General features: G+C 42.0%; 1 protein-coding gene across 3 annotated transcripts in view; it reads right to left on the minus strand.

Moving 5' to 3' along the window:
- The window catches only part of rbfox3a (RNA binding fox-1 homolog 3a), a 429,646-nt gene that overhangs the window by 326,486 nt on the left and 78,582 nt on the right, over positions 1-24,578 (minus strand). For all 3 annotated transcript variants that reach the window (XM_036525762.1, XM_036525737.1, XM_036525729.1), the window contains exon 2: positions 15,270-15,396. The gene's annotated coding sequence lies outside the window, so the exon portion shown is untranslated. The remainder of the gene's footprint in view (positions 1-15,269; positions 15,397-24,578) is intronic.

The following is a 24,578-nucleotide window of genomic DNA, read 5'->3' on the forward strand; positions in this document are numbered from 1 at the left end:
CTTGCTCCCTGTAAAGTCAGTTGAAAGTCAGTAAAGTCAACTGTGTGGGCACAAAACATTCCCCAAACGTATGGTTTGCAATGACCTGTAAATCCTGTCACAGGAAGCCAGGACTCTACTCAAGTAGCCATCCTGCAGCCTAAAAAGTGGGAAAGACGACCATCTCCTGTGCATTTATTTATCACTTAACGCAGCCAAAAGCACCTGGCTAGACAGTGGATATAGCTGCCCCTCTAGCCACCAAGCAAATCTTAGGTTTACACCACTACATTTTGAAATATATCTCAACAAATCTCAGTACCATCTTGTTTTAGTGTCCTGCAGGGAAGGCTTGCTTGTTTCTACACACTACCTGTCAATATGACATACAGTGTGTTGTCTGCATGCTAAATTCATTTATGTTAAATTACTGTATGGAGTCTGAAGAATACACATTTTAAAAGTATGCCATCCTCATGCTTATGGAAACAGTCTTGCTTTAAAATGTGTCACATAATGTAACATGCATATTTTGCAAGCCACTGCTCAAGGAGTGCTGATTTTCTTCTTCCCATACTTAGTTTGAAATCAGGGAAAAACCCTTCAGGTTTTCCTGCTCAAGTGCATTTGTACTATTGCATACCTGTAATTTGTCCTGAAGAGTCACAAATCCAGTCAGGTCAGGGGTTGCTGGGGTGGTATGCAGAGGCATTATCATTTTAATTTGTTATTTATGTCTACATTTTTCTGCTTTTTTACCCAATTTAAGCAGCCCCAAATTATGAATTTTCACACATCATGACCACAGTCATAACCACTGAACCTGCGCAGGATCACAAAGGCAGGCCACGTGCTACCCTCCGATACACACACTATTTTTCACACTACAAGTCTCATGGTGCACATGGAGGCAAATGCTTTTGAAGAATAGGTACATCCTCCCAACGCTATCCTAGTAACTCACAGGCTACCATGCGAGTCCAAAGGTGTCTTGAGCAAAGTGACGAGGGGATCCTGGCCAACCTAACCAACCCTATCCCCAGCGGAGCCAGTTTTGTGCCTAGGTAGTAGGGCTCAGCCTGTGCTCGAAAGAAACTCTTTTACTATTAGAGCTACTCAGGAACCCAAGGCCTTACTCTTAATCTGCAGCAGAAACCCCCTGCTCCAGAGATGAAGAGCTGTAACTGCCGTTTACGTCCTATTAGCATACTTTCGTGTGTACTTATTCATTAAGCAAACAAATAATACATTGGCTACAGAGGAGCAGGCTGCTGAGCATCTACAGCAACCAGATTCAGGTGTGTTGAGAGTTCAGTCATCATAAATTAAATATGCCCAATTCACGTGGTGCCACACTACCCCAACACCATCTACCTCTCAAATTCACACAATTCACATCGGTCATGTTTACGAGTTAAAAAAACATAAATCTAGAGAAAGATGGACAAATCACATCCCTACAAAATCATATGAAAAACACCTCCATGTAAGACTCCATGTTGTCCAAAAGCCTGACATGCAAGTACCAGGCAACAAAACTCCTGCACAACACACTGTCAGTTTGCTAGTGCTGGGCCAGCTGGAGTTCCAAATTTCCGCTCCTATTCCGCTCTCCCCCCCTCTTCCCCTCCTCTCGCTGTCTCTGGCGGCCCCTGCCAGCCTGCAGCCACACAGCCTGGCTCCCAGGCCCCGATGCACGCAGCAGATGGCAGAGTGGGCGTCAGGTACCAGCCTCCTGGCACCACAAACATCTGTTATCATTACTAAATGCTAATTGCCATCAATCAGGACACCACCTAACCACATTTATATGCAGAGTTCATAAAGAGAAAGGGGTGCAGGGGGAAAACAAAGGAAAAAGTGATGTCTAAATTTCCCCCAGAGTGGTGTCAGCTGCATGTAGAGGAGCTGGGCAGCCCAGTGCTTCGTACCTTGTTAATCTGCAGACCAGGGATGTGCAGCAAGGTGCTACTTACCTTATTAATAGTAGCTGTCCCTTAATGTAATAACAAAATTCATCAGCTCAGGTCCAGCTGCACACACAGTCACAGCACCCTAACTGCTTACAGGGGCAGAAACTGCACTAGCAGGATCTCAGCCCCACACGGACGAGTCCTGTGAATCTTAATTTTGGTTGTTTTTATTCCTCCTATTAAAAACAAGTTTTGTCGTTTTTTGTCGTTGTCGTTTTTCAGCTGCCTCATGAAAACCATGAACTGTACAGAGCTTTTTGTTCTAAAGATACCAAAATAAACAAGCAAACAAAAAAGGGAACAAGTAAGATTTTTTTCTTGGTAATACAGATTTGCCGACATTAGCTCCAAAAATACAATGAAAATTTTGTATGACAATAAAAATATGTGTACGATAGGAGCATTTATGTATGGTGTTTTGTCCAGAGAATGTATCACTTTAATATTATTGTGCAAAAATCATTCCACATAAAACAATTACAGAATTTGTGCACGGTACAGCAGCTTTCTTTGAGGCAAAGTGAATGCTGTGATAAAAGCTGGATCACAGCTTTGCACCCACAGGGAGTAAGAGGCCTGGGATTCTGCTAGAGTGAACAATGAAACCACCGGGCGTTAGGAACCTGAGTCATGAGCTGGGTCACTCAGAAATGACTTGCAACGTTTTGCTTTCAGATGCATAAAAATATCACCCAACAGCTCTTTTGCTGTGTATTTTTGTCACTTTTCTCACAGCCAAAGCAGGAGGCATCATTGGAAACTTTTCAAAGGGTAGCTACCCCCATTGAAAATCTCTGTGATAATGCAACACTAGTCTCCAAGCTGTCCAGTGCACAGTACACACAGGCAGGACTGTCAAATGCACTGCATATGAAGGCATGTATCTCGCGACAGGTATTGCCCAAGGAGACACACTTTAAAAGGCGTTAGATGCATTTTTGGCTCACAGTATATGCAGTCTTTCTGATCCTCCAGCAGGGCACAAGCTTGATAGGGTTAAACAGCAGATTGTCTTTTAATGCAATGCCCTAGCTTGCTTATTCCGCAAGAATGCATGTATTTGCTTACAGCTAATTTCTTTATAATAACCACCTACAGAGTCTTAATAATATGCTGTTATTATGACTTTATTATATAAGTCTTCCAGTTTTAATATTAGGTGAGGACATAAATGGACGCATTTTTCTTTTTAGATTAAGAAGCAAGTTTTACAGCATTCTCCTCTGTCTTGTGCTGCAAATAACAAGCGAGTTCACGGACTGAACAATCAGCCCATAGCAGGGTGCAAAAGGAGCCCTGCGCCGTTTGCCTTTGCCTCCCGGCATCAGTGAATGGAGGAGTTTGTCCTTGGAGCAGGTCATTGAGTGGGATGTCTGCACTCCCATCTGTGCGCGGCAGGTCTGGGGGTCCACATGGACTGTGCCATCAGCCAGGCCCCATGCGAGGTCTCGGGTCGGCCAGAGAGAGGGGGCTGAGTAAGCTCCACGCTCTTGGACGCGCTGGGCCTGGCCGTTGCCACGTGCCGCCTGTGCCAGGGAGGACCACTGCGGCCGGCGTCTGCTAGTTCCCCGGCCCTCCCCCGTCTAATGCTGCCGCCCATATGCCTCTGTCCTCGTGGGAGAGCGCAGGCATCGAGGGGCTGCGCATCCACCCAGACGGCCCTTCCAGACGCGCGTGTTTGGAGATGGACCCCCCGCTTCGCCGAGGCATGTCGTTATAAACAAGAGGCACTGCTCATCATTTACAGCAGCCTTGTTCACCGCTACGGCTTCGCTCCGAATATGCTTTTTTTCCATCTTCTCGCGCTACTCCGCAAGGCTCTTTAACCAGGACGACTGTGTCCGTGTCAATGCTACCCCCGCCCAGAACAAATTATAGCCCTTGTGTCATGTTTATGTTTAGGAGATTACAAAGGATGTCAGTTCTCTTGTCACACACTTTGTCAGTTCTGCCAAAAGTATCGCGAACACTGCAGCACGTAATCACGCACTAAGTAGTTGACTGAAGAGGCCAGTGAATGAATGATGTGAACTCTTACACACCACTTCCCTGAGAAAACATCTGCTAAGAGACAGGAAACAACATGATCGCACAGAACGCAACAGGGGCATCATAAATTTGGAGATGGTTTAATAGCTTTTGATCTGATCAGTGCACAGAAGAGCAAGCAGCACTCAGGCCATGACAACATGTTTAATTGTGTGAATTTTAACCATCCGTTTGGCTTTCTAAATGAGAAAGCAGAATCACAGCCACATGCAAAGTCCAACTATAAATGATATTTTATTACACTGTTACATAATCAAAAATTTCACTCATTCCAATTAATCAGTCTATTTTGACAGTTTTAAGTGAGGCTTCTACTTTTCCTAAACCATCACAGACAAGATTTAGATTAGTTACAGAAACACTGTAAGTAAAAGACTGTAAATAAAAGTTGGGAAGAGTGTAAATTAAAAATGCAACTTCAGAGCCTGTAGGTGCAATTTAATTTTTAATATGTTTACAACTTCAGTACAACCACCAAATGCTGTGGCTTCCGTTTTATATAATGAGATTTTTTGGGTTGAGGGGTGTTTGCTAGATTCTAGTGCAGCTACACAGACCCATACTACAATCTGTCTTGAAGGCTGAGAGTTGACAAAAATGAATCTATTTTTCATAATTAGGGAGGTAGGATCTAAACATAATGGGAGATATTTACTGATTGCACTGAGATTCCAACAAAAGCAAACAAGCCAGTTTGTTAAAACCATGGTGCAACTCCTTGAATGTTACAAACAACAGCCTGAGGTTACACAGCTTTAGTGAGAACTTGTGCAACAGTCATTTATTTGATAAAACTTTTTATATATCACTAAGCCATCAATTCATTTGAACCTTAATGTGCACTGACCTTAACTGACTGTCACCTTTAAGCATTTTTTTCAGTTCTACACATTTTTTTTCTTCATTTCGCCTACCACTCAAGCCATTATGATGTGAAAGACTGTAAAAAAAGATGTAACACTATTAAATCCCTTCCACAAAGCTTAGGACAAAAGGACACCACAGACAGATTAAATAGAGGCCTTACTTCATTGTTCTACAGTGAGGATGTGCTCATTACTCGTCCGTAGGGAGCCGTGGATGTACCGACTTGGGGAGAGTGAGGGGAAAAGCGAGATGGCATAGGGGTGGGCTGGAGAGCGACAAATAACCCCGTTCTAAGGACGACCACTCAAGAGACGTGCCAGCCACCGCGGCGGCTCAAACACAGCCACCTTCATGCGCACAGACAGGTGACAGCGTCAGCAGTCAGGCTACCAGCGGGACAGGCTGGGTCTGTGTATGTGTGTGTGTGTGTGTGTGTGTGTGTGTGTGTGCGCACACGCGTATATGTGTGTGTGTGTGTGTGTATAAATTCGTGGAGGGATGCATGTGGCGGAAAGCTGTCAAGGGGTCTGCCCATATGGGCCACAGACAGCCCATGCCAAGTTTAAACTCCACACTTAGCAGCACATCTGGAGCCGGCTTCCACCCTTAATTGCCACTAATGCCTTGAACACGCAGCTCAACCGACACACAACAGCAGATAGGGATTAGCCATGGAGCGAGTCACAGACCTGAGCACTCGCAGTCAGGATAACAAGCTGTCCCTCTCTCTCACATGCGCACTCTCTCTTCTTCATCTCTCTCTCTCTCTCTCTCTCTCTCTCTCTCTCCCTCTCTCTCTCTCTTCTTCATCATTCTCTCTCTCTCTCTCTCTCTCTCTCTCTCTCTCTCTCTCTCTCTCTCTCTTTCAGGAATTTGTTTGCAAAAAAAAATCACCCTCTTGCATCACTGATTTTACATCATTGGCTTGTACCCTAGGCCGGGCTGTAACAACATGCATAATTTCAGTAGCAAAAGCTGTGATAAAATGTAGCCCTTTAAGGCTGTTCTTGGCATGTAAACTAAACTGTGTGCAACATAGCCCAACAGAGTGGATTGTGGGGCAGACCACATGTTGTATGCAGTAACATGATTTCAGCACCATTTATACACATATCATCTGTGAACAGGACATGACATGGTGCATAATATTTTTTGCATGTGGCAATATATTTCTTGATTGTTCTGATGTATTGTTAGAACCATTTTGAGAAATGTAACACAAATAGTAAAACTATGTTTCAGTTTGCAAAACAAATGCAAGCTGAAAATTCTACTGTGTTCTCAAAAATTGACATACCATCAACAAAATCACAAAATGGTATCCAAAAATCAACTACTACAATGCAAAAAACTCTTCACTAAAGATGACAAAAGAAAAACAACATTTTTTCAAAACAGTACATCAAATTATAAGTTTAGACTTGCCATCATTTAGTCATGATATAAAAACCTGAAAACAAAATTAACAAAATATTAAAAACTTAACAGTGCACAGATATTTTATATCCCTGCCTGTCATTGGCATTGGGCTATCGATTTTCATCTACATCGAACCAAATATTCTCCCTGGAAAGAAACCTTGGATAAAACAGCTTTATGTGGCAATCTCGGCATGCCTTTGCAGTGAGGTCATCACAAGCTAATTCCTTGGGCTCACTGAGTCGTACCTGAAGGCGATGGCATATACTTTCATCACCATGCTGAACAATATTCATCAACTGCACTGATGATTGGTGAGTATGATGGGAGATACACCATTGATATGCTTGGGTGGACCTGGCACTATTGAACGGCTGCATTGAGACTGAGGGAACCTCACTTTGTCCAATATCATGACTAAGTTTGTCAACTTTTACTTTTCCATCACTTCTCCCACCACCAGCTGTATCTTATTCTCTTTTGACAGCCTCGCCCAAGTACCCAACCTCACATTCGCACAAACCTACCCCGACCTTTCACAGCTGGTTCTCCTACTCCCTCTGCTTCCATTTCTATTGACACAGGTGACCAACCTGGCACGTCCCTTTATGTGTTCATTGAGACCTACTCATATGATGTCATACGTATATCATTTTGAAGCAAATATTTGATTTTACAGGTTAACACAGAGGTTAATGTTTCATCTTGCACAGGGTTTGTAAAGTTTTACTGAGTCAACCAAATTTTGAGCACTGTATTAATAATTCTGAGACCATGAGATAATGTTTCAAAAAGTGCACTTAAACAACTGAGAAAAATGGCATTTGAAGATTCTTTTCATTCTTTTTTTATGACCTTGTCATTAACATCTGAATTTATAAACTGGGATTCACGTAAATACTGTATGGCAGAGAGCTAAATAGTAAAACGAGTAGTTATTGTTCATTTACTGTTCAACTTTAGAAAAAGATCTGTCCATCAAATACACCCATTCCTTAAAACATTAAGGGTAACACTCTGGCATTTTATCTTAACCCTACTTTCAGAGCTAGAAGAATTCAAACTCAAAAGCACGGGGCTCTCAGGTTTCTCAGTGGTTAAGGTGCTTGCCCTGAACGCAAACTGAGCTCTACAGCCCGGGTCCAATCCCAGTCAACAATGACTGGGAGCCCACAGCAGCAGAACAGACTGCCTAGCTGAGGATGTCGGCAGACTTTGTTTCCCTCACCGCTCTTAGGCAAGTTTGTCAAGATTACATTTGCATAAATCCTGCATCTATTAATTTGTTCTTTACCTGAATTTAGCAGCTGATCATGAGGAGTGTGTGAATATTGAATCTAAGTATTATCTAGGTATTTAATTACGCCACAGATGCCTTTAGTCCAGCGTATAAGCATGGAACCACTTGATAAAATAAACAGTCTTTTTCTCACCAGTTCTACACACCCTCAGACTCCTTCGTGAAGCATTAGCAGATTTGCCATTTCACTTTGACCAATCTCCATTGCTTAATATCTCAGCTCTTGAGCTGCTGCACAGTGAGTCCAGACACTTAGCGCTCTAAAGGCCCAATTTAAGCTGATATTAAGAAGTGAGCCCGACACAGCAGTGTTCTTCAAGTGACGACTCCCCTGTAGTCCTCACTAACACCTCCAGAAGATCCTCTTCTCTCTCTCTGGGCTCAGATTAGAGAGCTCTTTTAATAACAGATTTACTTAACTACTGGGAGAGGCACGGCATCGCTCAGGCCTAATGGGGGGAGATGAGAGACCTTGAGTGAATTCTCAAGCACCCCGTCTGCTGTGTTGCTGGACGTCAAGTGGCCCCCGACAATCAGCTAGAAAAACAGGCTCTGCCGAGGGACCCTTTAACAGCAGCAGGCGTACACACAGTCTCAAGCACTTAAATGCGCTCAAACCTTGCACTGTCACACACACACACACACACACACACACACACACACACACAAACACACAAACACACACACACAAACAAAACCCACATTGAACAATTCCACTGCATACCTGGTCACTGCCGAGGCAGCTTGGCTTTCATTACTTCACCACTGGGCATATTGGGGTAAAGTAGAGGAAAAAAAAGAAAAGAGGAGAGGTGAAATAGTGCTGTCGTTCATTGCTTCAGAGAGCTGGCTGGCAGAGAGCCATGGTGCACATTGTCTAGGTGAGAAATCAGATTCTGAGTTATGGAGCAGCTGTGTTCTCTGACAACTGTCACCAGCAGCTTCCAAACTAATGAAATATGGGAGAAAAAGTTTAAGAAAGAATGAGAGGCTATGGCCATGGCCATAATGTAAGACCACAGAGTATAGTAGTATATTAGTAATTATAGAATCACCAACCATCTCAGGCCCCCAGATTGTTTATGTGAAAAGAGGCAGAATTTTCAAGCAGGCAAACCACCTAGAAAAAGATACCTGGTGTCTACCTCTATCAGTTCTCCTTATATCCTTTCCTGGGTGAGAGTGTTTGCAAAGGAAGACAGGCATGATAAAGGTTTCTGGGAGAAAGTGTAGTCTCCACAACTTGTTACTTATTTACCACCTCACACATAGGGAACTAATATTCTGTGTGATTAACAGGTTTCCTGATGCCTCAGAGTTTTAAATATGTTTACTGTGTATGCAACGGAGACCACTCATTCAATGACTAAGCTCTTAATGAAAGGATTTTCAACTTGAAGGTGGAAAATTAATTCTGAGTGATGGAGCCCCCAATGAAAAATCACAACCTCAGATCTAATCAAGAGGACTGATGTTTCCCTGATGCAACATATCCTGGCAAGTTCAGCAGGCCAGAAAGCTAGAACAGCTGAAATAAGTGCAAAGCTAGCGCTAACTCTTTGGGGAGGTGTACTTGATAAGCATAGTTACATAACAACAACAACAACCATGATATTATTATTAATAATAATAATTTATGTATATGGGCAGCAATGTGGCGCAGAGGTAACGAGCAGAGCTCATAACCAAAATGTTGCTGGTCGATTCCCTGCTGGGGCACTGCCATTGCCCCTTTAGGCAAAGTAGTAAACCCAGAACTGTCTCAGTAAATATCCAGCTGTATAAATGGATAAAACTGTAACCTATGTACATCGTGCAGGATAAGAACATATGCTAAATGAGTTTTCTCAATTACATTTCATTGACAGTTTTTCTCAATTGTTTACACATATACACATATATATATGTGTGTACATGTGTGCCTGTGTTTTACAGTATATCAATCAATAATGTATTTACATCTGCCACCTCTTCCAAACTGTAAAAGCTGTCAGTTTTTTCTGTTGGCTTGCTAGCTATATGTTTTGTCTTTGTTGTCTTAGCACTTGGCAGCAAAGCAGTGTGCATTCAGATTCTGGGTGTGAAACATTGGCACTGTAATTCACATGCAGGTTTAGTGGGACAGACTGTAGTTATGGACAGACAACTGAAAGATTCATGCAGGGACAGACATGTAAAAAATAAGAAATAATATCAAATAAAAACTGTCACTTGGCAGTTAATGTGGAAAAAACATTCGGTGTACCACAGAATTGTAAGAGATCTCTTATGTCCAGAGCATGTTAAAGTGGCCAGAATCATGTGACATTGACGCTGTGCCACTCAATGGCCTTATGAATATGTTGCAGACTTCATGAACGCCTTTCCATAAAACAACCGTCAGCTGAATAACCACACATGTAGTGCCGAAAGCTATCCTCAATCTGGCATCTGCTGAGCAAACACTGTAAATGATAAAATAATGATACTACAGTAACCATCAGAGTTTGGCCACAGAGCAGAATTCAGACAACTGCCACAGAAAAAAGAAAGGAAATTGAGTTAGACATAGACAGTAGCCTGTGGTTAAAACTTCTCAGAGCATGTAATGGGACAAACACCTCTGGCTCATCACAATGTCACTGAGCAACGGACACTTTGAGCATGAAGAACACTTACCTTGGGCTTTCAAAGACCGACACTTTACCTTTCATGTGTGAATGTTACAGTAGTTTAACTAGCAAATTGCTGTTACAACTCTTAAAGCTGTTCTAAAAGCTCAGATGCTGTTCCGAACAGGTCACGCTCGACTTTGAAGTTCAGCCGACATCCAATCTTTTTTAGAATAAATTTGCAATCACCCAAGTAAAATATGAATGTCAGGTCATAGTTCTGTAAACCAAGCAAAACTATTCACTGCAACAGAGAACAGATTTATAGCCCTCTCCTCTGTTTAAGAGAATGACAAGAAAAAAACAGCATTGAAAGAATGATAGTATGCTTGTCCTTAAAAAAAAACAATTTCTAAATGAAGAGCTTTCCAAAATAAATCATGTCTAGGTTAATAAACTTGTCAAGTATTTGATTTCCTGAAAAAAGGAAGGAAAAACAACAAACAAAAATATGACCTGTTCTTCACAATTTGTTTATTTTATTGCCACTTTAAAGGTCATGGTGACGGCAGTTTCAGTCCAGTACACTTGACAATTGGTTAACAAGTTGGATTGCCCGAAAAGTGTCCCCACCATACTTTCTCCCCCACTTTCAGCTCGACCGGCCGCTGCACAGCGAATTGCACCTGTCCTGATGGATGTCACTTTAACGGCCTTTAAAAACAGGCCGACAGGCCAAGGAGTGATGAATAGACGTCAGCTGCTGAATCACTCACGGATGATGTATGGCTAGCCATGTGTCATCTTTTGGCAAGGATGTGCGGAAAATATATATTTCACACTTTTTCTCTCTGCTTAAATCACACACAAGCATGCACATGCCCACCCACGCACGCATACACACACCCACGCACGCCCACACACATACACAAACACGTACACAGGCACACACAAGCACAAATCCCTGGACTGCCCCTTCTGAGAGAGGAGCGGAAAGCTGGATTAGATTTTTTTTTAATCTTTCTTCTTTCTACTCTTTACCCTGTTATTGGTTTTTGCTACCAAGTCACTTTTAATTTCACTCCCTTCAATGGAATCAATTAGAATTTGGGTTTTTTCAGAGGAATCGATACAAATGACTGACCAATTCCGGTGCTATGTTAATCTGTATTCATGGGCAACATCTCAATTTCACATTTTTCCACTAAGACAGCAAACCCCTTGCAACCTGTGTGCTGGAATGACAAATACCTGCAGAGGGCTGTGAAATCTGCTGCTTAGCTGTTTAGCTGTTCAAGTTTTTTTCCCCCCATTCTCCTTTCCTGAGATATCCTTGTGTATCACTAAGAAAGAACACAAAGTTGTATTCAGTTCATCTGGTTCATAATTTTCAGTGGAAAGCTAGAGGCCCAGGCTAGACTCATTTCAAGTCCAAAGACTTTTACCAAACAATTTCTTATTGTATTAAATTACATCACCTCTTACATAGGTATAACATAGGTACATAGGTATATTGCATAACTAGTGCTGTATGTTTCACTTTCCTTTTGAAATGCATGTAAGAGGTAGGGAACAAAAGAAAAAGATACAAGTACAACATTTGTATAGCCCCTGCCAGTAGACAGTCACAAAAATGATTCACTGTGCATTAAAAAGTACCACGGAAAAGAAAAATGGAATTTTGGTTTTGCAGCTTGTACATCTGCTTCTTTGTTTTGATTTCACCTAGTAGGGACATTACTGTGACTCACATCCCTTGCCTGTTTGTGTGTGCTATCCACATTATGCTTGGGTCCTCTGCTCTGAAAGCTTTGCATTGACCTGGCTATAGCTACACAGAGATGTGTCTCAGCTAGGGAATGCTGCTCTGTGAGGACCACCTCGGAACTGCTGTGTTAATCTGCATTAAACTTCCATAGCAAGTGCTTCCTTCAAAGCACTAGTCAGACATGCCGGAGTATCAGATGTTGCAGCAACACTCCCACTGCAGGCTGCTGTCATACCACAGAGAGAGCGCTCCTGTGAGAATCACACACTGGGACATTCAGAAATCAGAGAGGACTGTCAGGGAATGCATCATTCCTTAATCCAAACAGCAGGACGCCACTGTTTAGGTATGTATATATGTACAATATATAGTCATTATGTATGTGTTTATACAAACAGATAGATAGATAGATAGATAGATGGACAGATAGATAAATAGTTACATAGATCCGTGTACATAGATATACGTGTGTGTGCGTGTGTGTGTGTGTGTGTTTGTGTGTGTGTGTGCGTGTGCATAAACATACACACATCACATTTTAGAATTTATGTTTTGTATTGTGAATTTGCCTTAAGGAAATCTAAAACATCCCCAAAATACAAATTCTGTCAAACCGAATAGATAATGACAACAGGTCAAGCCACAAGTGAGTCATGGCTGCTCTCCTGGGAGAAAGTGATTACTGTCACGTCGCGCTGACAATCATACCCGAGATAATCCTATTTTTCACATGAAGCTAAAATTATATTATGCCACATTGTATTTTGCATATGCTATCAAACTGGATTAAGATATGCCAACTATGGGAACAACAACAACAACAAAAAAGCCTGAACAATGGAAGGTTAGAATTAGAGCGCATCATTATGTCGTGCTGTCTGGTTTCTAAGCAACAATGGTAGCTTCTCTTTGAATTTGGAAACACAGCACATATAGTTTGCATACTATGTGCAAACCACCCAGATGAACAGATGGCAGCATCTAAGTGTGGAGATTTGTTTTATATCTCCATCAGATCCTGCCAAGCGTTAAACGTTTCTGTCATTTGTTATTTTACAGGATGATACATACACACTTAAGCTAACTGGGAGTGAGTGGATTGCTTTCTGGCTCTTTACACCTTGACTGTTCACTGTGCCTTGCCATAGACTGTCTCTCAAACCCAAACAAGGGGAAGAAGAAGAGTCTCACATGAGCAGGAGAACTGAAGGACGGCATGCAGCCATTAGCAAGGACACGTTTATGCCTTGAAATACAATCGTCATCCATGGGCAAGTGGAAGAAAGGAAAGTGGGTACCTGGGCGATATGATGAAGTGTACACCACTGAGATGGACTACATAATAGAAAAGACAATAAAAGGTGTGAAGGATGACGGCCCCTCTCAGACAGTCTTTTCAAAGTAAAATTCAATCTGTGCAGAGCGCCAGCGCAGCCCTTGCTGAGTCCCCTTCTTGCGCGTGTGTGTTTCAGCGCTATTGATCAGCCCCAGTTATCTGACATGAGAAACTCGGCACTTTCTGCCAGAGTGCTCATAAAAACAACAAAAAAACTGAATTTCATTGGGAGAAACAAAATACCATACAAATAGATACTCGATTGATAGGATGCAGCTGTGGACTGATAAATCAAAGGGAGAGAGACAGTAGATCTGAATTCTGAGGAAGCCTCCCGCTACCATGTAGCCAGGCACTCGGTAGCAACATCGCTGGGAACAATGGCTGCAGGTAGAGGTCATAAATGTATGGGTGTGGTTTTGCTTTCACTACCGTTGAACCCCCCCATTGGCAGACAAGTACACCCATGTCTTCCAGAGAGCCGTATAAATGGCAAACTTCTCCTCGAGTCATTACTTATACAGGGATGCCCTTGGGAGTCTTTGCACTTGTTTACACAGAGTCATAGTGGCAGTCCCTCATGCTGGGGTGGGGAAATGAGCCTTCCTGTACCAATTTGTCCTGGACTGCAAGTCTTGAGTCCCCTGCTGCTTTTCAACAAGTGTGGAGGAACCTCTTGTCAATGCCGGCGGGCCAGGGACCCTCATTGGAGTGCATCTCGCCATGTGGCCTCACGCTGGGAGTGGCACTACCCCATGTGGGATTTGACCCGCTGACCCTCTGTCCTAATGGTGAGAGCGCTGCCTACCGTGCCACCATTCAAGCATGGCTCTGCGCTGCCAGAGACAAGAGCCCTTTCAGAATGTTAATGTCCAACCCCCTTGTACAGTTGGAGAAGATCTCTATGATACGACAGTTCTTTACAGGAGAAAAAAAAAAAACCTGAACACACATTCACATATTAAGTGCCTGCTCTCTGGAAAAAAGTCATTTGTTTCCCTGGAAACAAATGGCAAAAATCACATGATATAAAAGAGGATTTACTCCCCTCTATTGCAAAGGACAAAAATAGTTTAGGTCTGACATCCTTTTTATGTTTCTTCCCACAGCATTCAGATCCTCCAGTGTTTAATTGCTGGGAGGCAACATTATCCTCATGGCTGCCTGCCTTTGGCCTGGATTCAGTGGGTACCTCTGCTGTATCCACTCCCCTCACAATGCAGCACCTAGTGAGCCACATAATCCTCTCAGGCACCACTCTTCAAGAGGAGCACATTCAATTCCAAGGTGACAAGAGCAAACTTGGCTTTTCCCTCTTTTCGGGGGTATTTACTTTTAATGATAAACAGAATCGGTAAAGAGATTTAAATTTTAAGCTTTGGAAAAAGAAGACTGGAAAAAACAGAAATTGTAACAAATTTAGAGCGTATTTTTAATACTGCTCTGGGATTTGGGAGATCTTTAAATTCTTCCAAGAAGCTCCCAAAAGCTGAAGCATTTCTGCTGATTTGAAATCCAAATCAGTCATACAGGCCTAAATAGTCCTCTGGACGCCTGCTGTTTCAACCCCATTTCCAGCACAAAATACTCTCCCATTGTACCCCCATGCTGAAAAAAGACCATACTGGCACTATCATATTCCAGATGCAAGACTCGTATTAACGGCATTTCTGAGGCAACATTTTTGTGATGTTTGCTACTTCAACAAAAAAAATGATACTTATTATGGGTGTTTCCTTAGTGAATTACTAACTACTTGGACAACAGCTTAATGCAATGCATTCAAATCAAGAATTCCATTATCTTAGTGTCCAGCCAGATATTATGTAACCTATTAATAATGGCCAATGTTAAATTAAACAAGCTGTGATCTGAATTTGGGGGCCATATCCTGACATTAGGAGCCATTTTTCCAGGGGTCATGATGTTTGGAACTAATGAGGAGGTGGGGGACTGCCTATACCTTGGTAGTGAAAATGAGACCTACCTGATTCCGGAAGCCTGCCTTGCCAGTAATTCTCGTCTCCTTTGTGCCCACTCGCCGGCTCACTGACACTGTCTCCTCTGGCGTCTGAGGTCACGTTCACAAGGTCAGCATTTCTTTTTCTGTGGTTCTGAAAGACAGATAGGAGAGGGGAAATTATTATACTCTCTGAAACTGCGGGTGACTTTGGGAAGGAGGAGATTTACCTAAAACTTTTGCTCAAGTTTTTAACTTGGTCTCTGACTTAAATTTCAAGAAAACAACAAAATGTATTACAACACAATATAAATAGCACAGTATGCGCCGCGAGACTGAGAATTTAGTTTTCATGTTTCTCCTAAGGATATCCATGTTTTCATGGTTTCAGTTTCTGCGTTTTGAGGCTATCCTCATGGCATTATAAAAGTTTGTGAATCAGGGGAGTGAAAATATTTATCCAAAATAGCCTTTTAACAAAAAAGAACTGTACAAGCTTTGTACAAGAAAGGCTACAAAACAAGAAGGAAAAATGGAGCAAAAAACAGGACTGCCGACTCCAAGTACTGTGACAGAATTCAAGATTCAGGACATATATATGTATATATTTGTGAGGCTTCCTTTTTCCCTGCCTTCACACTGAGAGAAAAAGCAACAGCAACCAGCAGTTACCAGTCTGCTGTGACCTGGCAGGGGGAGGAACCCAAAGAGAAGTAGTGCCTGCAGGTTAAACAGAGTGCTCTATTGTTACAGCCTAGACATGTCGATACGTGTGATTATCACCGATGTCCACCTGCACACACTGAGGACACGCTCCAGCCCCCCGTCTCCGTCACTAGGCCCACCGCAGCCCACTCCTACAGGACACTCCAAGCTACAGTGCTGGAGGTCACACCAACAACGGATGATGCTGACAGGGAAAAATACGAGGACTTTAAAGCACCCTGGCACATCTGAAGAAATAGATAAGGGTCATTTTACCGCGCAGAACCATCAATTTCACTGTCCTTGTTTCCACACTGGAACTCAATACAAAGCCATCATTTTTTTTCTTTCTCCTAGTTTCTTCTCTTCACTCTATGGTAGGACAGCTGAGCATTTTAACTGCAGCTGAAAGGACACGGCTTCTGTTCACCTTGACACACCTCTAATGAACCTTTTCATTGGAAGTTTAGCTTTACTTACAACCACAGGCAGCTGCTATTTTTTACTACATTCTATTTTTTCCTTTCTTGTAGCATTACACAGACCACTTTCATGTTAACCCCTTCTAAGCATCTGATCTGGCATGACAGTAAATTACTCTAAATTACTCACTATTTTTGTAAATCTGCACCTCAAAATTCACCCAATAATTACAGAGGTTACCATGGCAAAGAGATCCTCTGCCGTTATAAGCGGAAGGTAGATTCCACACCTCACCAGTATGATTTTTGAAAAAGATTTAGTATCTGTTAATTTACTACAAATATTGTGAAAGGCTGTCAGGCTCACCCTGCACAGATTGGAAAAAAAAGTATGCTTTCAAAATGACAGAATGAGGAAGTGAGTCACTCTCACTCTCTGTGAGCAGTCACCACTCATCAGAATCCTGCCACTGGGTCTCCAATCACCTAATCAAGGTATCGTCATAGAAATGCCGCAAGAACCAGCGCTGGGCCAGACGGCTTTGAAGAATTTGGAAACACAATAAAGACACTCAGAACTTTCATTTCAGCTACTTCCCTCCATCCCTGGCAGCTTGCGCAATCCTTTCACTCAAATATTCCTTTCCAAAAATAAGGATGGAGGTTTCAGGCTCTTTAATGAACCATCTAGCAGTGCAGCTCTAGGCTACACACAAAGACAGACACCACAGCACAGCCAAAACTTACTTTACTGTACAGATATCTTGGGAAAGAGACAGAGAGAATGAGAAAGCCTTCTGAAAAACAAGCCCCATGCAGCAGCAAAAATGCCTGCAGCACATTCAAATTCTATCTTTCAAGTCTGGGCTTAATTATACGATTTACTACATTGACGACCACTGTGATTGATGACAAAGACCAAACTTTCCCCTATGGAATAGCTATGGAATAGCAAGGAACAACCCAAATTACGGAAGGGAGTAGGACAAAATTTCGATGATCAGGAATGCTGACATTTGACAGGTGGGGGATATGCCCATTTAGAGCTGGCCACAACTAGCAATGACAATCTTGGCTTTGATCTAGCCACCGGAGCTGCCGAAAGACTCCACTTTGTTCACAGCTACACAGAACTTCATTCCCTGCTCCTACAAACAGCTGTGTTGAGCACACTCATAAGGTCCTGCAACGTTTTTTACATAACTTCCACATATTGTCCTAATTGTCTTTGTGAAATTTAAGCACATCATAAGTCATATTTGAAAAACCTAAGATGAATCCAAAAAGATAAGACACATCTATGGAGTTGTTACCTTCTCTTTAAAGGAGAACGGATAGGTGTTCACAGTGACAATGTTCCACTTTATTCTCAGAGAGCCTAATACCTATACAGTTACAATGGAATTCCACATTCCTCAGCGCAGCAACATAGAACGTCTGCATGAGAACCGTTTATAGCAAAGCCTAGTTACAGCTCGGCACTGTTCAACATGCCCTGCTGCTGTGTAGGATAACATCCCCACTTCTCCACAGCAAGGGGTGTCAACATCAACAAACATATCAAATCGTTGAAAAATGAATGGGTTCTATCTTCAGACAACTACTTTTGTAGGCTAGGTGTAGCCTGTTATAGTTAAATAAAGAACACTGAAACCAGAATACATACAGTACATTTAAACTAGATTTAACTAGCTTTGGATGTAGCAGATCCTGTCTCATTGTGGACCTCTGAGAACAGCCAATTTGTTCATAATAATCATTGTTTTCCCATAATAATACAAGTCTTCCTGTCATCATACACATGCATGCACACAGACACACTCAAACAGTCTAACACATACCAAAAATAAAAGTTTGGAAAGATATGTATTACAGATGGCAATGTATGTAGTCATAGATAGTTTTTCATAGATGAAGCTTTTTAACATACTCAAAATAGAGTTTTAAGTCTGTTCGTCATTAAAACAGGACTATACTTTTTATACAGTATGTCTTTATTTATATTGTATTAGATTAGGCCTGATTATTAAAACCGGGTGAAAAGAGTCACATCTCTTAAAGAAGTCAAATTTTTTTTGCAGTGATAAATTGATTTCTATCATATTTACTGTGAATAATCAAGTGAACGGGAGAATCCTGCAGATATGCTGTAGTTCAGGAATGTAGCAGTTGCTACCTCCGATTATTTTTGAATGTAGCTTAATAATCAAAATAATTATCTATTCTTACTATGCAAATTAATTCTTATCTACCACTATGATCACTTTAGATAATCCTTATCATTTTAACTGGAACACCTGTAGCTCGACAAATACTGAGTAATGGGATGCAAAGACTGTTATATTTCAAGGCCATTTTTTATTATGCCATTAAAAACAGCAATCTACATTTTACATAATATGTAAAGCCAAAAAAAGCTTGTAATAAATGTTATTCATTTATGAACACACCAGTGTTCATAAAGTGACTATAAAACCGTTCACTAAACTCAGATTTGTGTCAAAATTAATAATTAGTTATGGATTATAACACACCTTGACACAAAAGATCATGTGTATTTATGTGTGTTCAAATTTTGCTCACGAATGCAAAGAATCCACGTTTGCTTTGATATGAAATTTGGACTTGGTCTGCTTTCTGGAAGCCATAGCAGCAAAGAGAAAATGGGTTATTTATCTGTGTTAGGAATTACACAGTAAATGGGCTGCACAGATTTATTCACTGTGCAAACATTTTGCACTAGAAAGGTGGAACTGTAATTACACAACACATAAAAGGTAACTTCTACATAATAAACCATTATGGCATGAGAACCTGTGGTATATCATGAATATTGGCAGGGCTACAGGGTGTTGTTAAACATGCTGCAAAACAGAGTGTCACCAAACCCTCTAGCCATGCCAATATTCATGATGTACCATCAGTTTGAGTGCCATTACACTAACAGTTGTCTGAACTTACGATTAACAAAATACCTACATAAACTGGGGGAAAAAAGACAGAATTTAACATGTTTTATTGATTATATGAAACACTATTTTGCCAATGAAAGTAATTAACAAGCTTGTTATGATACTGTTGACATAGTAAAGTTCCTAACATTGTCTAACTGCTGATGAATTTGCTAGCTAGCCAGTAAATAAGCTAGCAACCAAGCAGCCTTTGACAACAGATGTTTCACATTTCATTTTGGACAAAAAAAGGATTTGCTTGATAGCTCACTGGCTAGTTATGTACTGTATATCATCAATATTGGCACAGCTAGGGTGGTGTTGGGCATTATGGGAAGCATATGGAACGTAAAGATGTTACACATAATCAATAGAACTTGCTAAATTTGGTCTCTCCTCTAATTTTTTGCAGCTTGTTAAGAAGATAGCTAAGGTTATAGTTATGTTCATCCAACAATGATTCCATTTTATGAAAGCGACATTCAACGCATGATATTAAAACAATGTATGAAAATTCCATTTACCCACAGCAAATAGTGAAAATAGTGTACATATGTACTTGTAACAAAATTTGTGTTATAACTGAGGAGGCTCCCAAGTGGCCCAGTCAGAAAAATTACTTATTTCAAGCACAGGCTGCGCCCTACGGCCCGGGTTCAAGCTCAGCCATGTCATTTGCTGCCCACAGTGGTGGAATAAATTGGCTTCATCAGTAACCCCCACTGGTCGATCGGGCACCCATAGATCTGCCTGTATACAGCTGCACATGAATTCTTCCTCTGACTCATGTCTGCACAAACTTGGCATGAGGACTGTGGCATGCAAAGAGGCAATGGCCACATCACGTGTTTCTGAGAAGAGCACATGTGTGTCTCATCTCCTCGGACTTACAGTAGGGGTTGCAGTAATGAGAGCGGCATGTTCAATTATGGAAGAGAAGTGTAAAATGTGCCTCAAGTCACACACACACACACACACACACACACACACACACACGCACACACACAAACACACACTCCATCATAAGGGGAGTGCATGCTGAGGAGTGCACTGAGCTGGTGGTGTGTGTTCACTGCTGGGCAGCCAGCTGGTGGAGACAGGGTGGGCCCTACCTTGTTGGAGGAGCAGATTTGGGAGACATTTGCTCCCTCATGCTGCAGTTTTATGGTAGAAATAATAAAACAGAATTACCACTTTAATGACAGCCCTCTGTAAGCTGTCATTGTGCAGAAAACATCTATTATTCCCTCCACACCTACAGAGGGACAGTCCCACAGACTGATGGAATTAAAGGCTGTTCTCATTTTCCTCTTGGACTTATTGCACAATAACAGCCCCCGGTTCTGGCTTGTGCTGTTAATGTTCAGAGTTATTGTTAAAGTTGAGCTTGGTCTTCAAAACAAAATGACAAACAGACAGACAGGAGAGATCGCTTGCTCACTCCGTCAAACGTAGAATGGGAGGTTGCTGTCTTCCACCCCCTTGTGAATAATCTCATCTCATGTACCTCTGATCATCTTCCAGAGAAAAGAGAGATTGCAGGAAGGAACACTGAGGGCTGATATTCTTTCCTGTCTTCTTTTTTTATTTTGTTGTGTAATAATGCCTTTCAGCTACCTACGATCCTCCTTCAGTTGGAGCTCATAAAGCGAATCTGCTGTTCAGTTACGTGATGGCCCACTGAGCAATCCCTGTCAGAAACAGCCTCTCAGCACATACAAAGCTTTGCCTAAAAACCCCCTATCCATCACCCACTCCTTCAACTATATATTTTCATCACCATGACCATTATCATCAATATCATTATCATCATCATCATCATCATCCTCATCTCCACCATCACCACAGGTTAAATGCTCAAAATACAAACTTTTAACGAAATGAATAAAATACTAAAATACTAGAAAGACTTCAAGCATTTTCTGGGTACATATTCTATCTAATGTAGTGTTCAGAAGATATATTCCATCTAATATAGTATTGGGTTGAAGTGTATCAGCCGAGTATATCTCTTCATTGGTATTTCATTCTGGGCAGCTATCACACTTGCACACCAAAGTCTGAATCTGGCATTCTCCCTCTCAAAGGTAGTAGAAGGGGCAAAAGGCTTGAAGTGAAAATGACGATATCTCCTTGTTGGGATACTCCTTGTTTATTTCTATTAACATGGGTTTCTTTTAGGAGGCCCTGCACATGCACTGTCCTTAACAGCAGGCACCCCAACCCCCTCAGACCAGACTGGATTGTCAGACTGGTGCTGGAGGACTGTGCCTCCATTGGTAAAGGCCTCAGCCATTCTGAAACCATGGTGCTCTGTAGTCTCTTTCAAGCCCCACAATGACTGCAACCAATAGTAATTAGGGGTCATATGACCTTTGAAAAAAAGCAAACTCATGTCAGCAGGTAGCCCCCAGCTCCACACACCCACAGGTACACACACCATGGAGTGCACCGGCCTGATAAGCATCAGCTGTAACATCTTAAGGCTTTCATCTATCTTTTGTCATTCAGTAGCTTCAAAAATGAAAAACATACTCCAAGCTCACACTCCAGATCTCTGCAGGGAAATAAAAATTGAAGGGGGAAACAAAGCAAGTATCCTACCTTCTCCCAAACAAATCTGCAAGTGTCCCCAGGGCATTCAAGAGAACAATTTAGCCCTGGGTTTATAAAAAATAAAAAAAATATTCTTTAAAGTAATCCTTACTCAAGCAGACTAAGATGTTTTTTGAAGTCCTGAACAATGCTAGGATTGCTAAATCAAAGGTTCACTCTAAATAACAGTTTGTTGAGAGTAAATGCCCTATGATTAACTTGCATCAAGAGAAGCCAGCACTGCCTGTATCACGCTCTATTTTTACAGTAACATACAAATGAAGTTAAGAAATACTGCTTAAATGTTCTTTACCATAATCTGACATGGACTAAGTCCTTAACCAAATAAACAAAATTGTAAACATGCAACAAGAGCCTTTCTTCTCTCTTGTGAAAATGAAAATGTCTTTACTTAAAAAAAAAGTTGACAAAAAAGGCCACATAAGTTGTCAAGCTGAAAGTGGTTTGCAATTACCAAGCAATACGATCTACAGCAACATTAGCATATTAAAAGGGAGATGCCACTCGAGGACAAAGATAATGATGATGTTCTGAAAATAACTTTCCCTCTCATTTTGAGCCACACACAGCCATTTCTAACGAAAAATAAAAGTCTACACCTATATATGTTTACATCACCACCCAGAAGGCAGTAATAATTAACACCAAACAGTCTTGTCCATGCAAAGAAATGAAAACGAAAAAAAATGAAGTCAGAGACACCCATAGAGACTCCTCCCAGGAAGTAGAATTGAGACAATTGAGAAGCAATGCTATCATTATTTTTTTTGGAAGTCCTCACATTTGCTTGTGTGTGTGTGTTTTTTTTTTTTTTTTTTAACAGGCAATCCACCAACTTTCCAAGCGGAGAAATCAATTGGGCAAATGAATGTGGGGGTTAATGACATAACTAGCTCCTCATACAGCTCTTGATGACAGTTGTCTGACAGCAGCACAAATTCTAACTCACGGGGGCTTGTGTGAGATTAGAACCATGCACTTCAAACTACTGTAAAAAAAGCAGGCGCTTTTGTGTTGTCTCCCTTCCTAATGGTCCCAGGGCATGGAACAGCAGAATGCGTTTGTGAAGCGAGCTGTCTGAGACAGAGCCGAACACAGTCCTGCCGGGCTCCCGCTCCATCGCTCGCGCTGCCCCATAACCACGAGCGCGTCACAGAACCTCCCGGCCGCGGCCCAAAAAATTGTGCCAGAGCAGTAATTGTCAGGGTTTGGCGGGGCAATCAGTTCCGTGCCACTGAGCTGTACATCTTGACATGTACTGTAGCAAGTCCTGCAGCCACTGAAAACTCTACCCCCGCCTCAGTCAGCGCTGCCGCCTAGCCAAGTGAAACCGATTTGAAAATCCTGCTCCCTGCTGTGACTGCTCAGGGTCCCATATTAACTGTGGCCTCTATGAGCTGGTGCAGCTATGCCTACAGATAACCTCAGCTGAACCACCACACGCAAAGCCACCTTCACCTTCCCCAGGCCTGGGCAAAAGGGACAGTCCTTGAATGAATCTCCATCCCCTTACTGTTCAGTGATGGCAAACTGGACAGAGAGACTGAGCAGACAGTCCTCTATCCATTCATTCCTCTGTTGGGGGGCACTGGATGGGACACTGCATCTCTAACCTTGAGCAAGGTGCTTAACCTTGCTTCAGAAAACATCAATCTATATACACAGCCACATGAAATGTAAAATATGAAACTTATGTTTGATAAGGGAGTTTGCTGAACAAATAAATAATTTAATCCAACATCTGAATGCATTACTTTCTACTCTCTAGAGACAAGCTTACTATAGCAGTTTGTGTTTACGGAAGTGGACAATTGCCTTGTCAATGCTCTGAAGGGCTCTGAAGTCTGTGTAGTATGATAAATACTGAACTGTGCAGTATGGCCGTAACAATGTTTTTGTAATTTCAGCAGTTTTGCTTGTTCAGAGCCAATCCCTGAAGAACACTCCCAAATCTACACTCCCCTTCTGGTGTCCTGCTGGGATGAGGTATTCCCAGAGCAGGCTTAGGTTAGGAAAAGGAGCTACAAAGCCTCACTTCTGGAACACTGTGTTCATTTGACGGCATGAAAAAACTTGTTCCAACTGTTTCCAAATTAGGGAATGCTACATCAAATTTTTATTTTTTGGTGGTGTGCCAAAAAATCTCAGCATGTCAAATGTTTTTACAAACAAAACATTATGAAAAACATAATGGGTTTAGATGCAATACTGACCATGATTACTCGCACATCACTGCTGTGATTGCTTATTTTCTGATTTATTTTCCTGCCTCGAAATGTGTTGATCCTGTATTTGCCTGTCATTTGTGCCAGGAAAAACTGTTTGAACCCTGCAAACTGCGGTGAGCAGTGTGTCGCCCTGTCATTACCCGTCTGTGTGACAGTGAGCAGTGTGTGGTCCTGTCATTACCTGCCCATGCAGCTGTGCGGGTCTGCCTTATGAACACCTGTCCTCAGCCTAGACGCTGCTCTCGATGGCCACAGCTGTCATTCAGTGGGACCTTGACACCGGCCCCCAAGGAGTGTCAGGAGTCCATCGAGGACCGGCACTGTCCGTGCTGTGCCGCATCCATCAATCGCCATCAAACAGTAAGCTGCCTCCAGCAAAAGGAGATGGAAATTCAGAGTAAACCACTTCTAATT

The sequence above is a fragment of the Megalops cyprinoides genome, chromosome 1, assembly GCF_013368585.1.
Source record: "Megalops cyprinoides isolate fMegCyp1 chromosome 1, fMegCyp1.pri, whole genome shotgun sequence".
NCBI lineage: Eukaryota > Metazoa > Chordata > Actinopteri > Elopiformes > Megalopidae > Megalops > Megalops cyprinoides.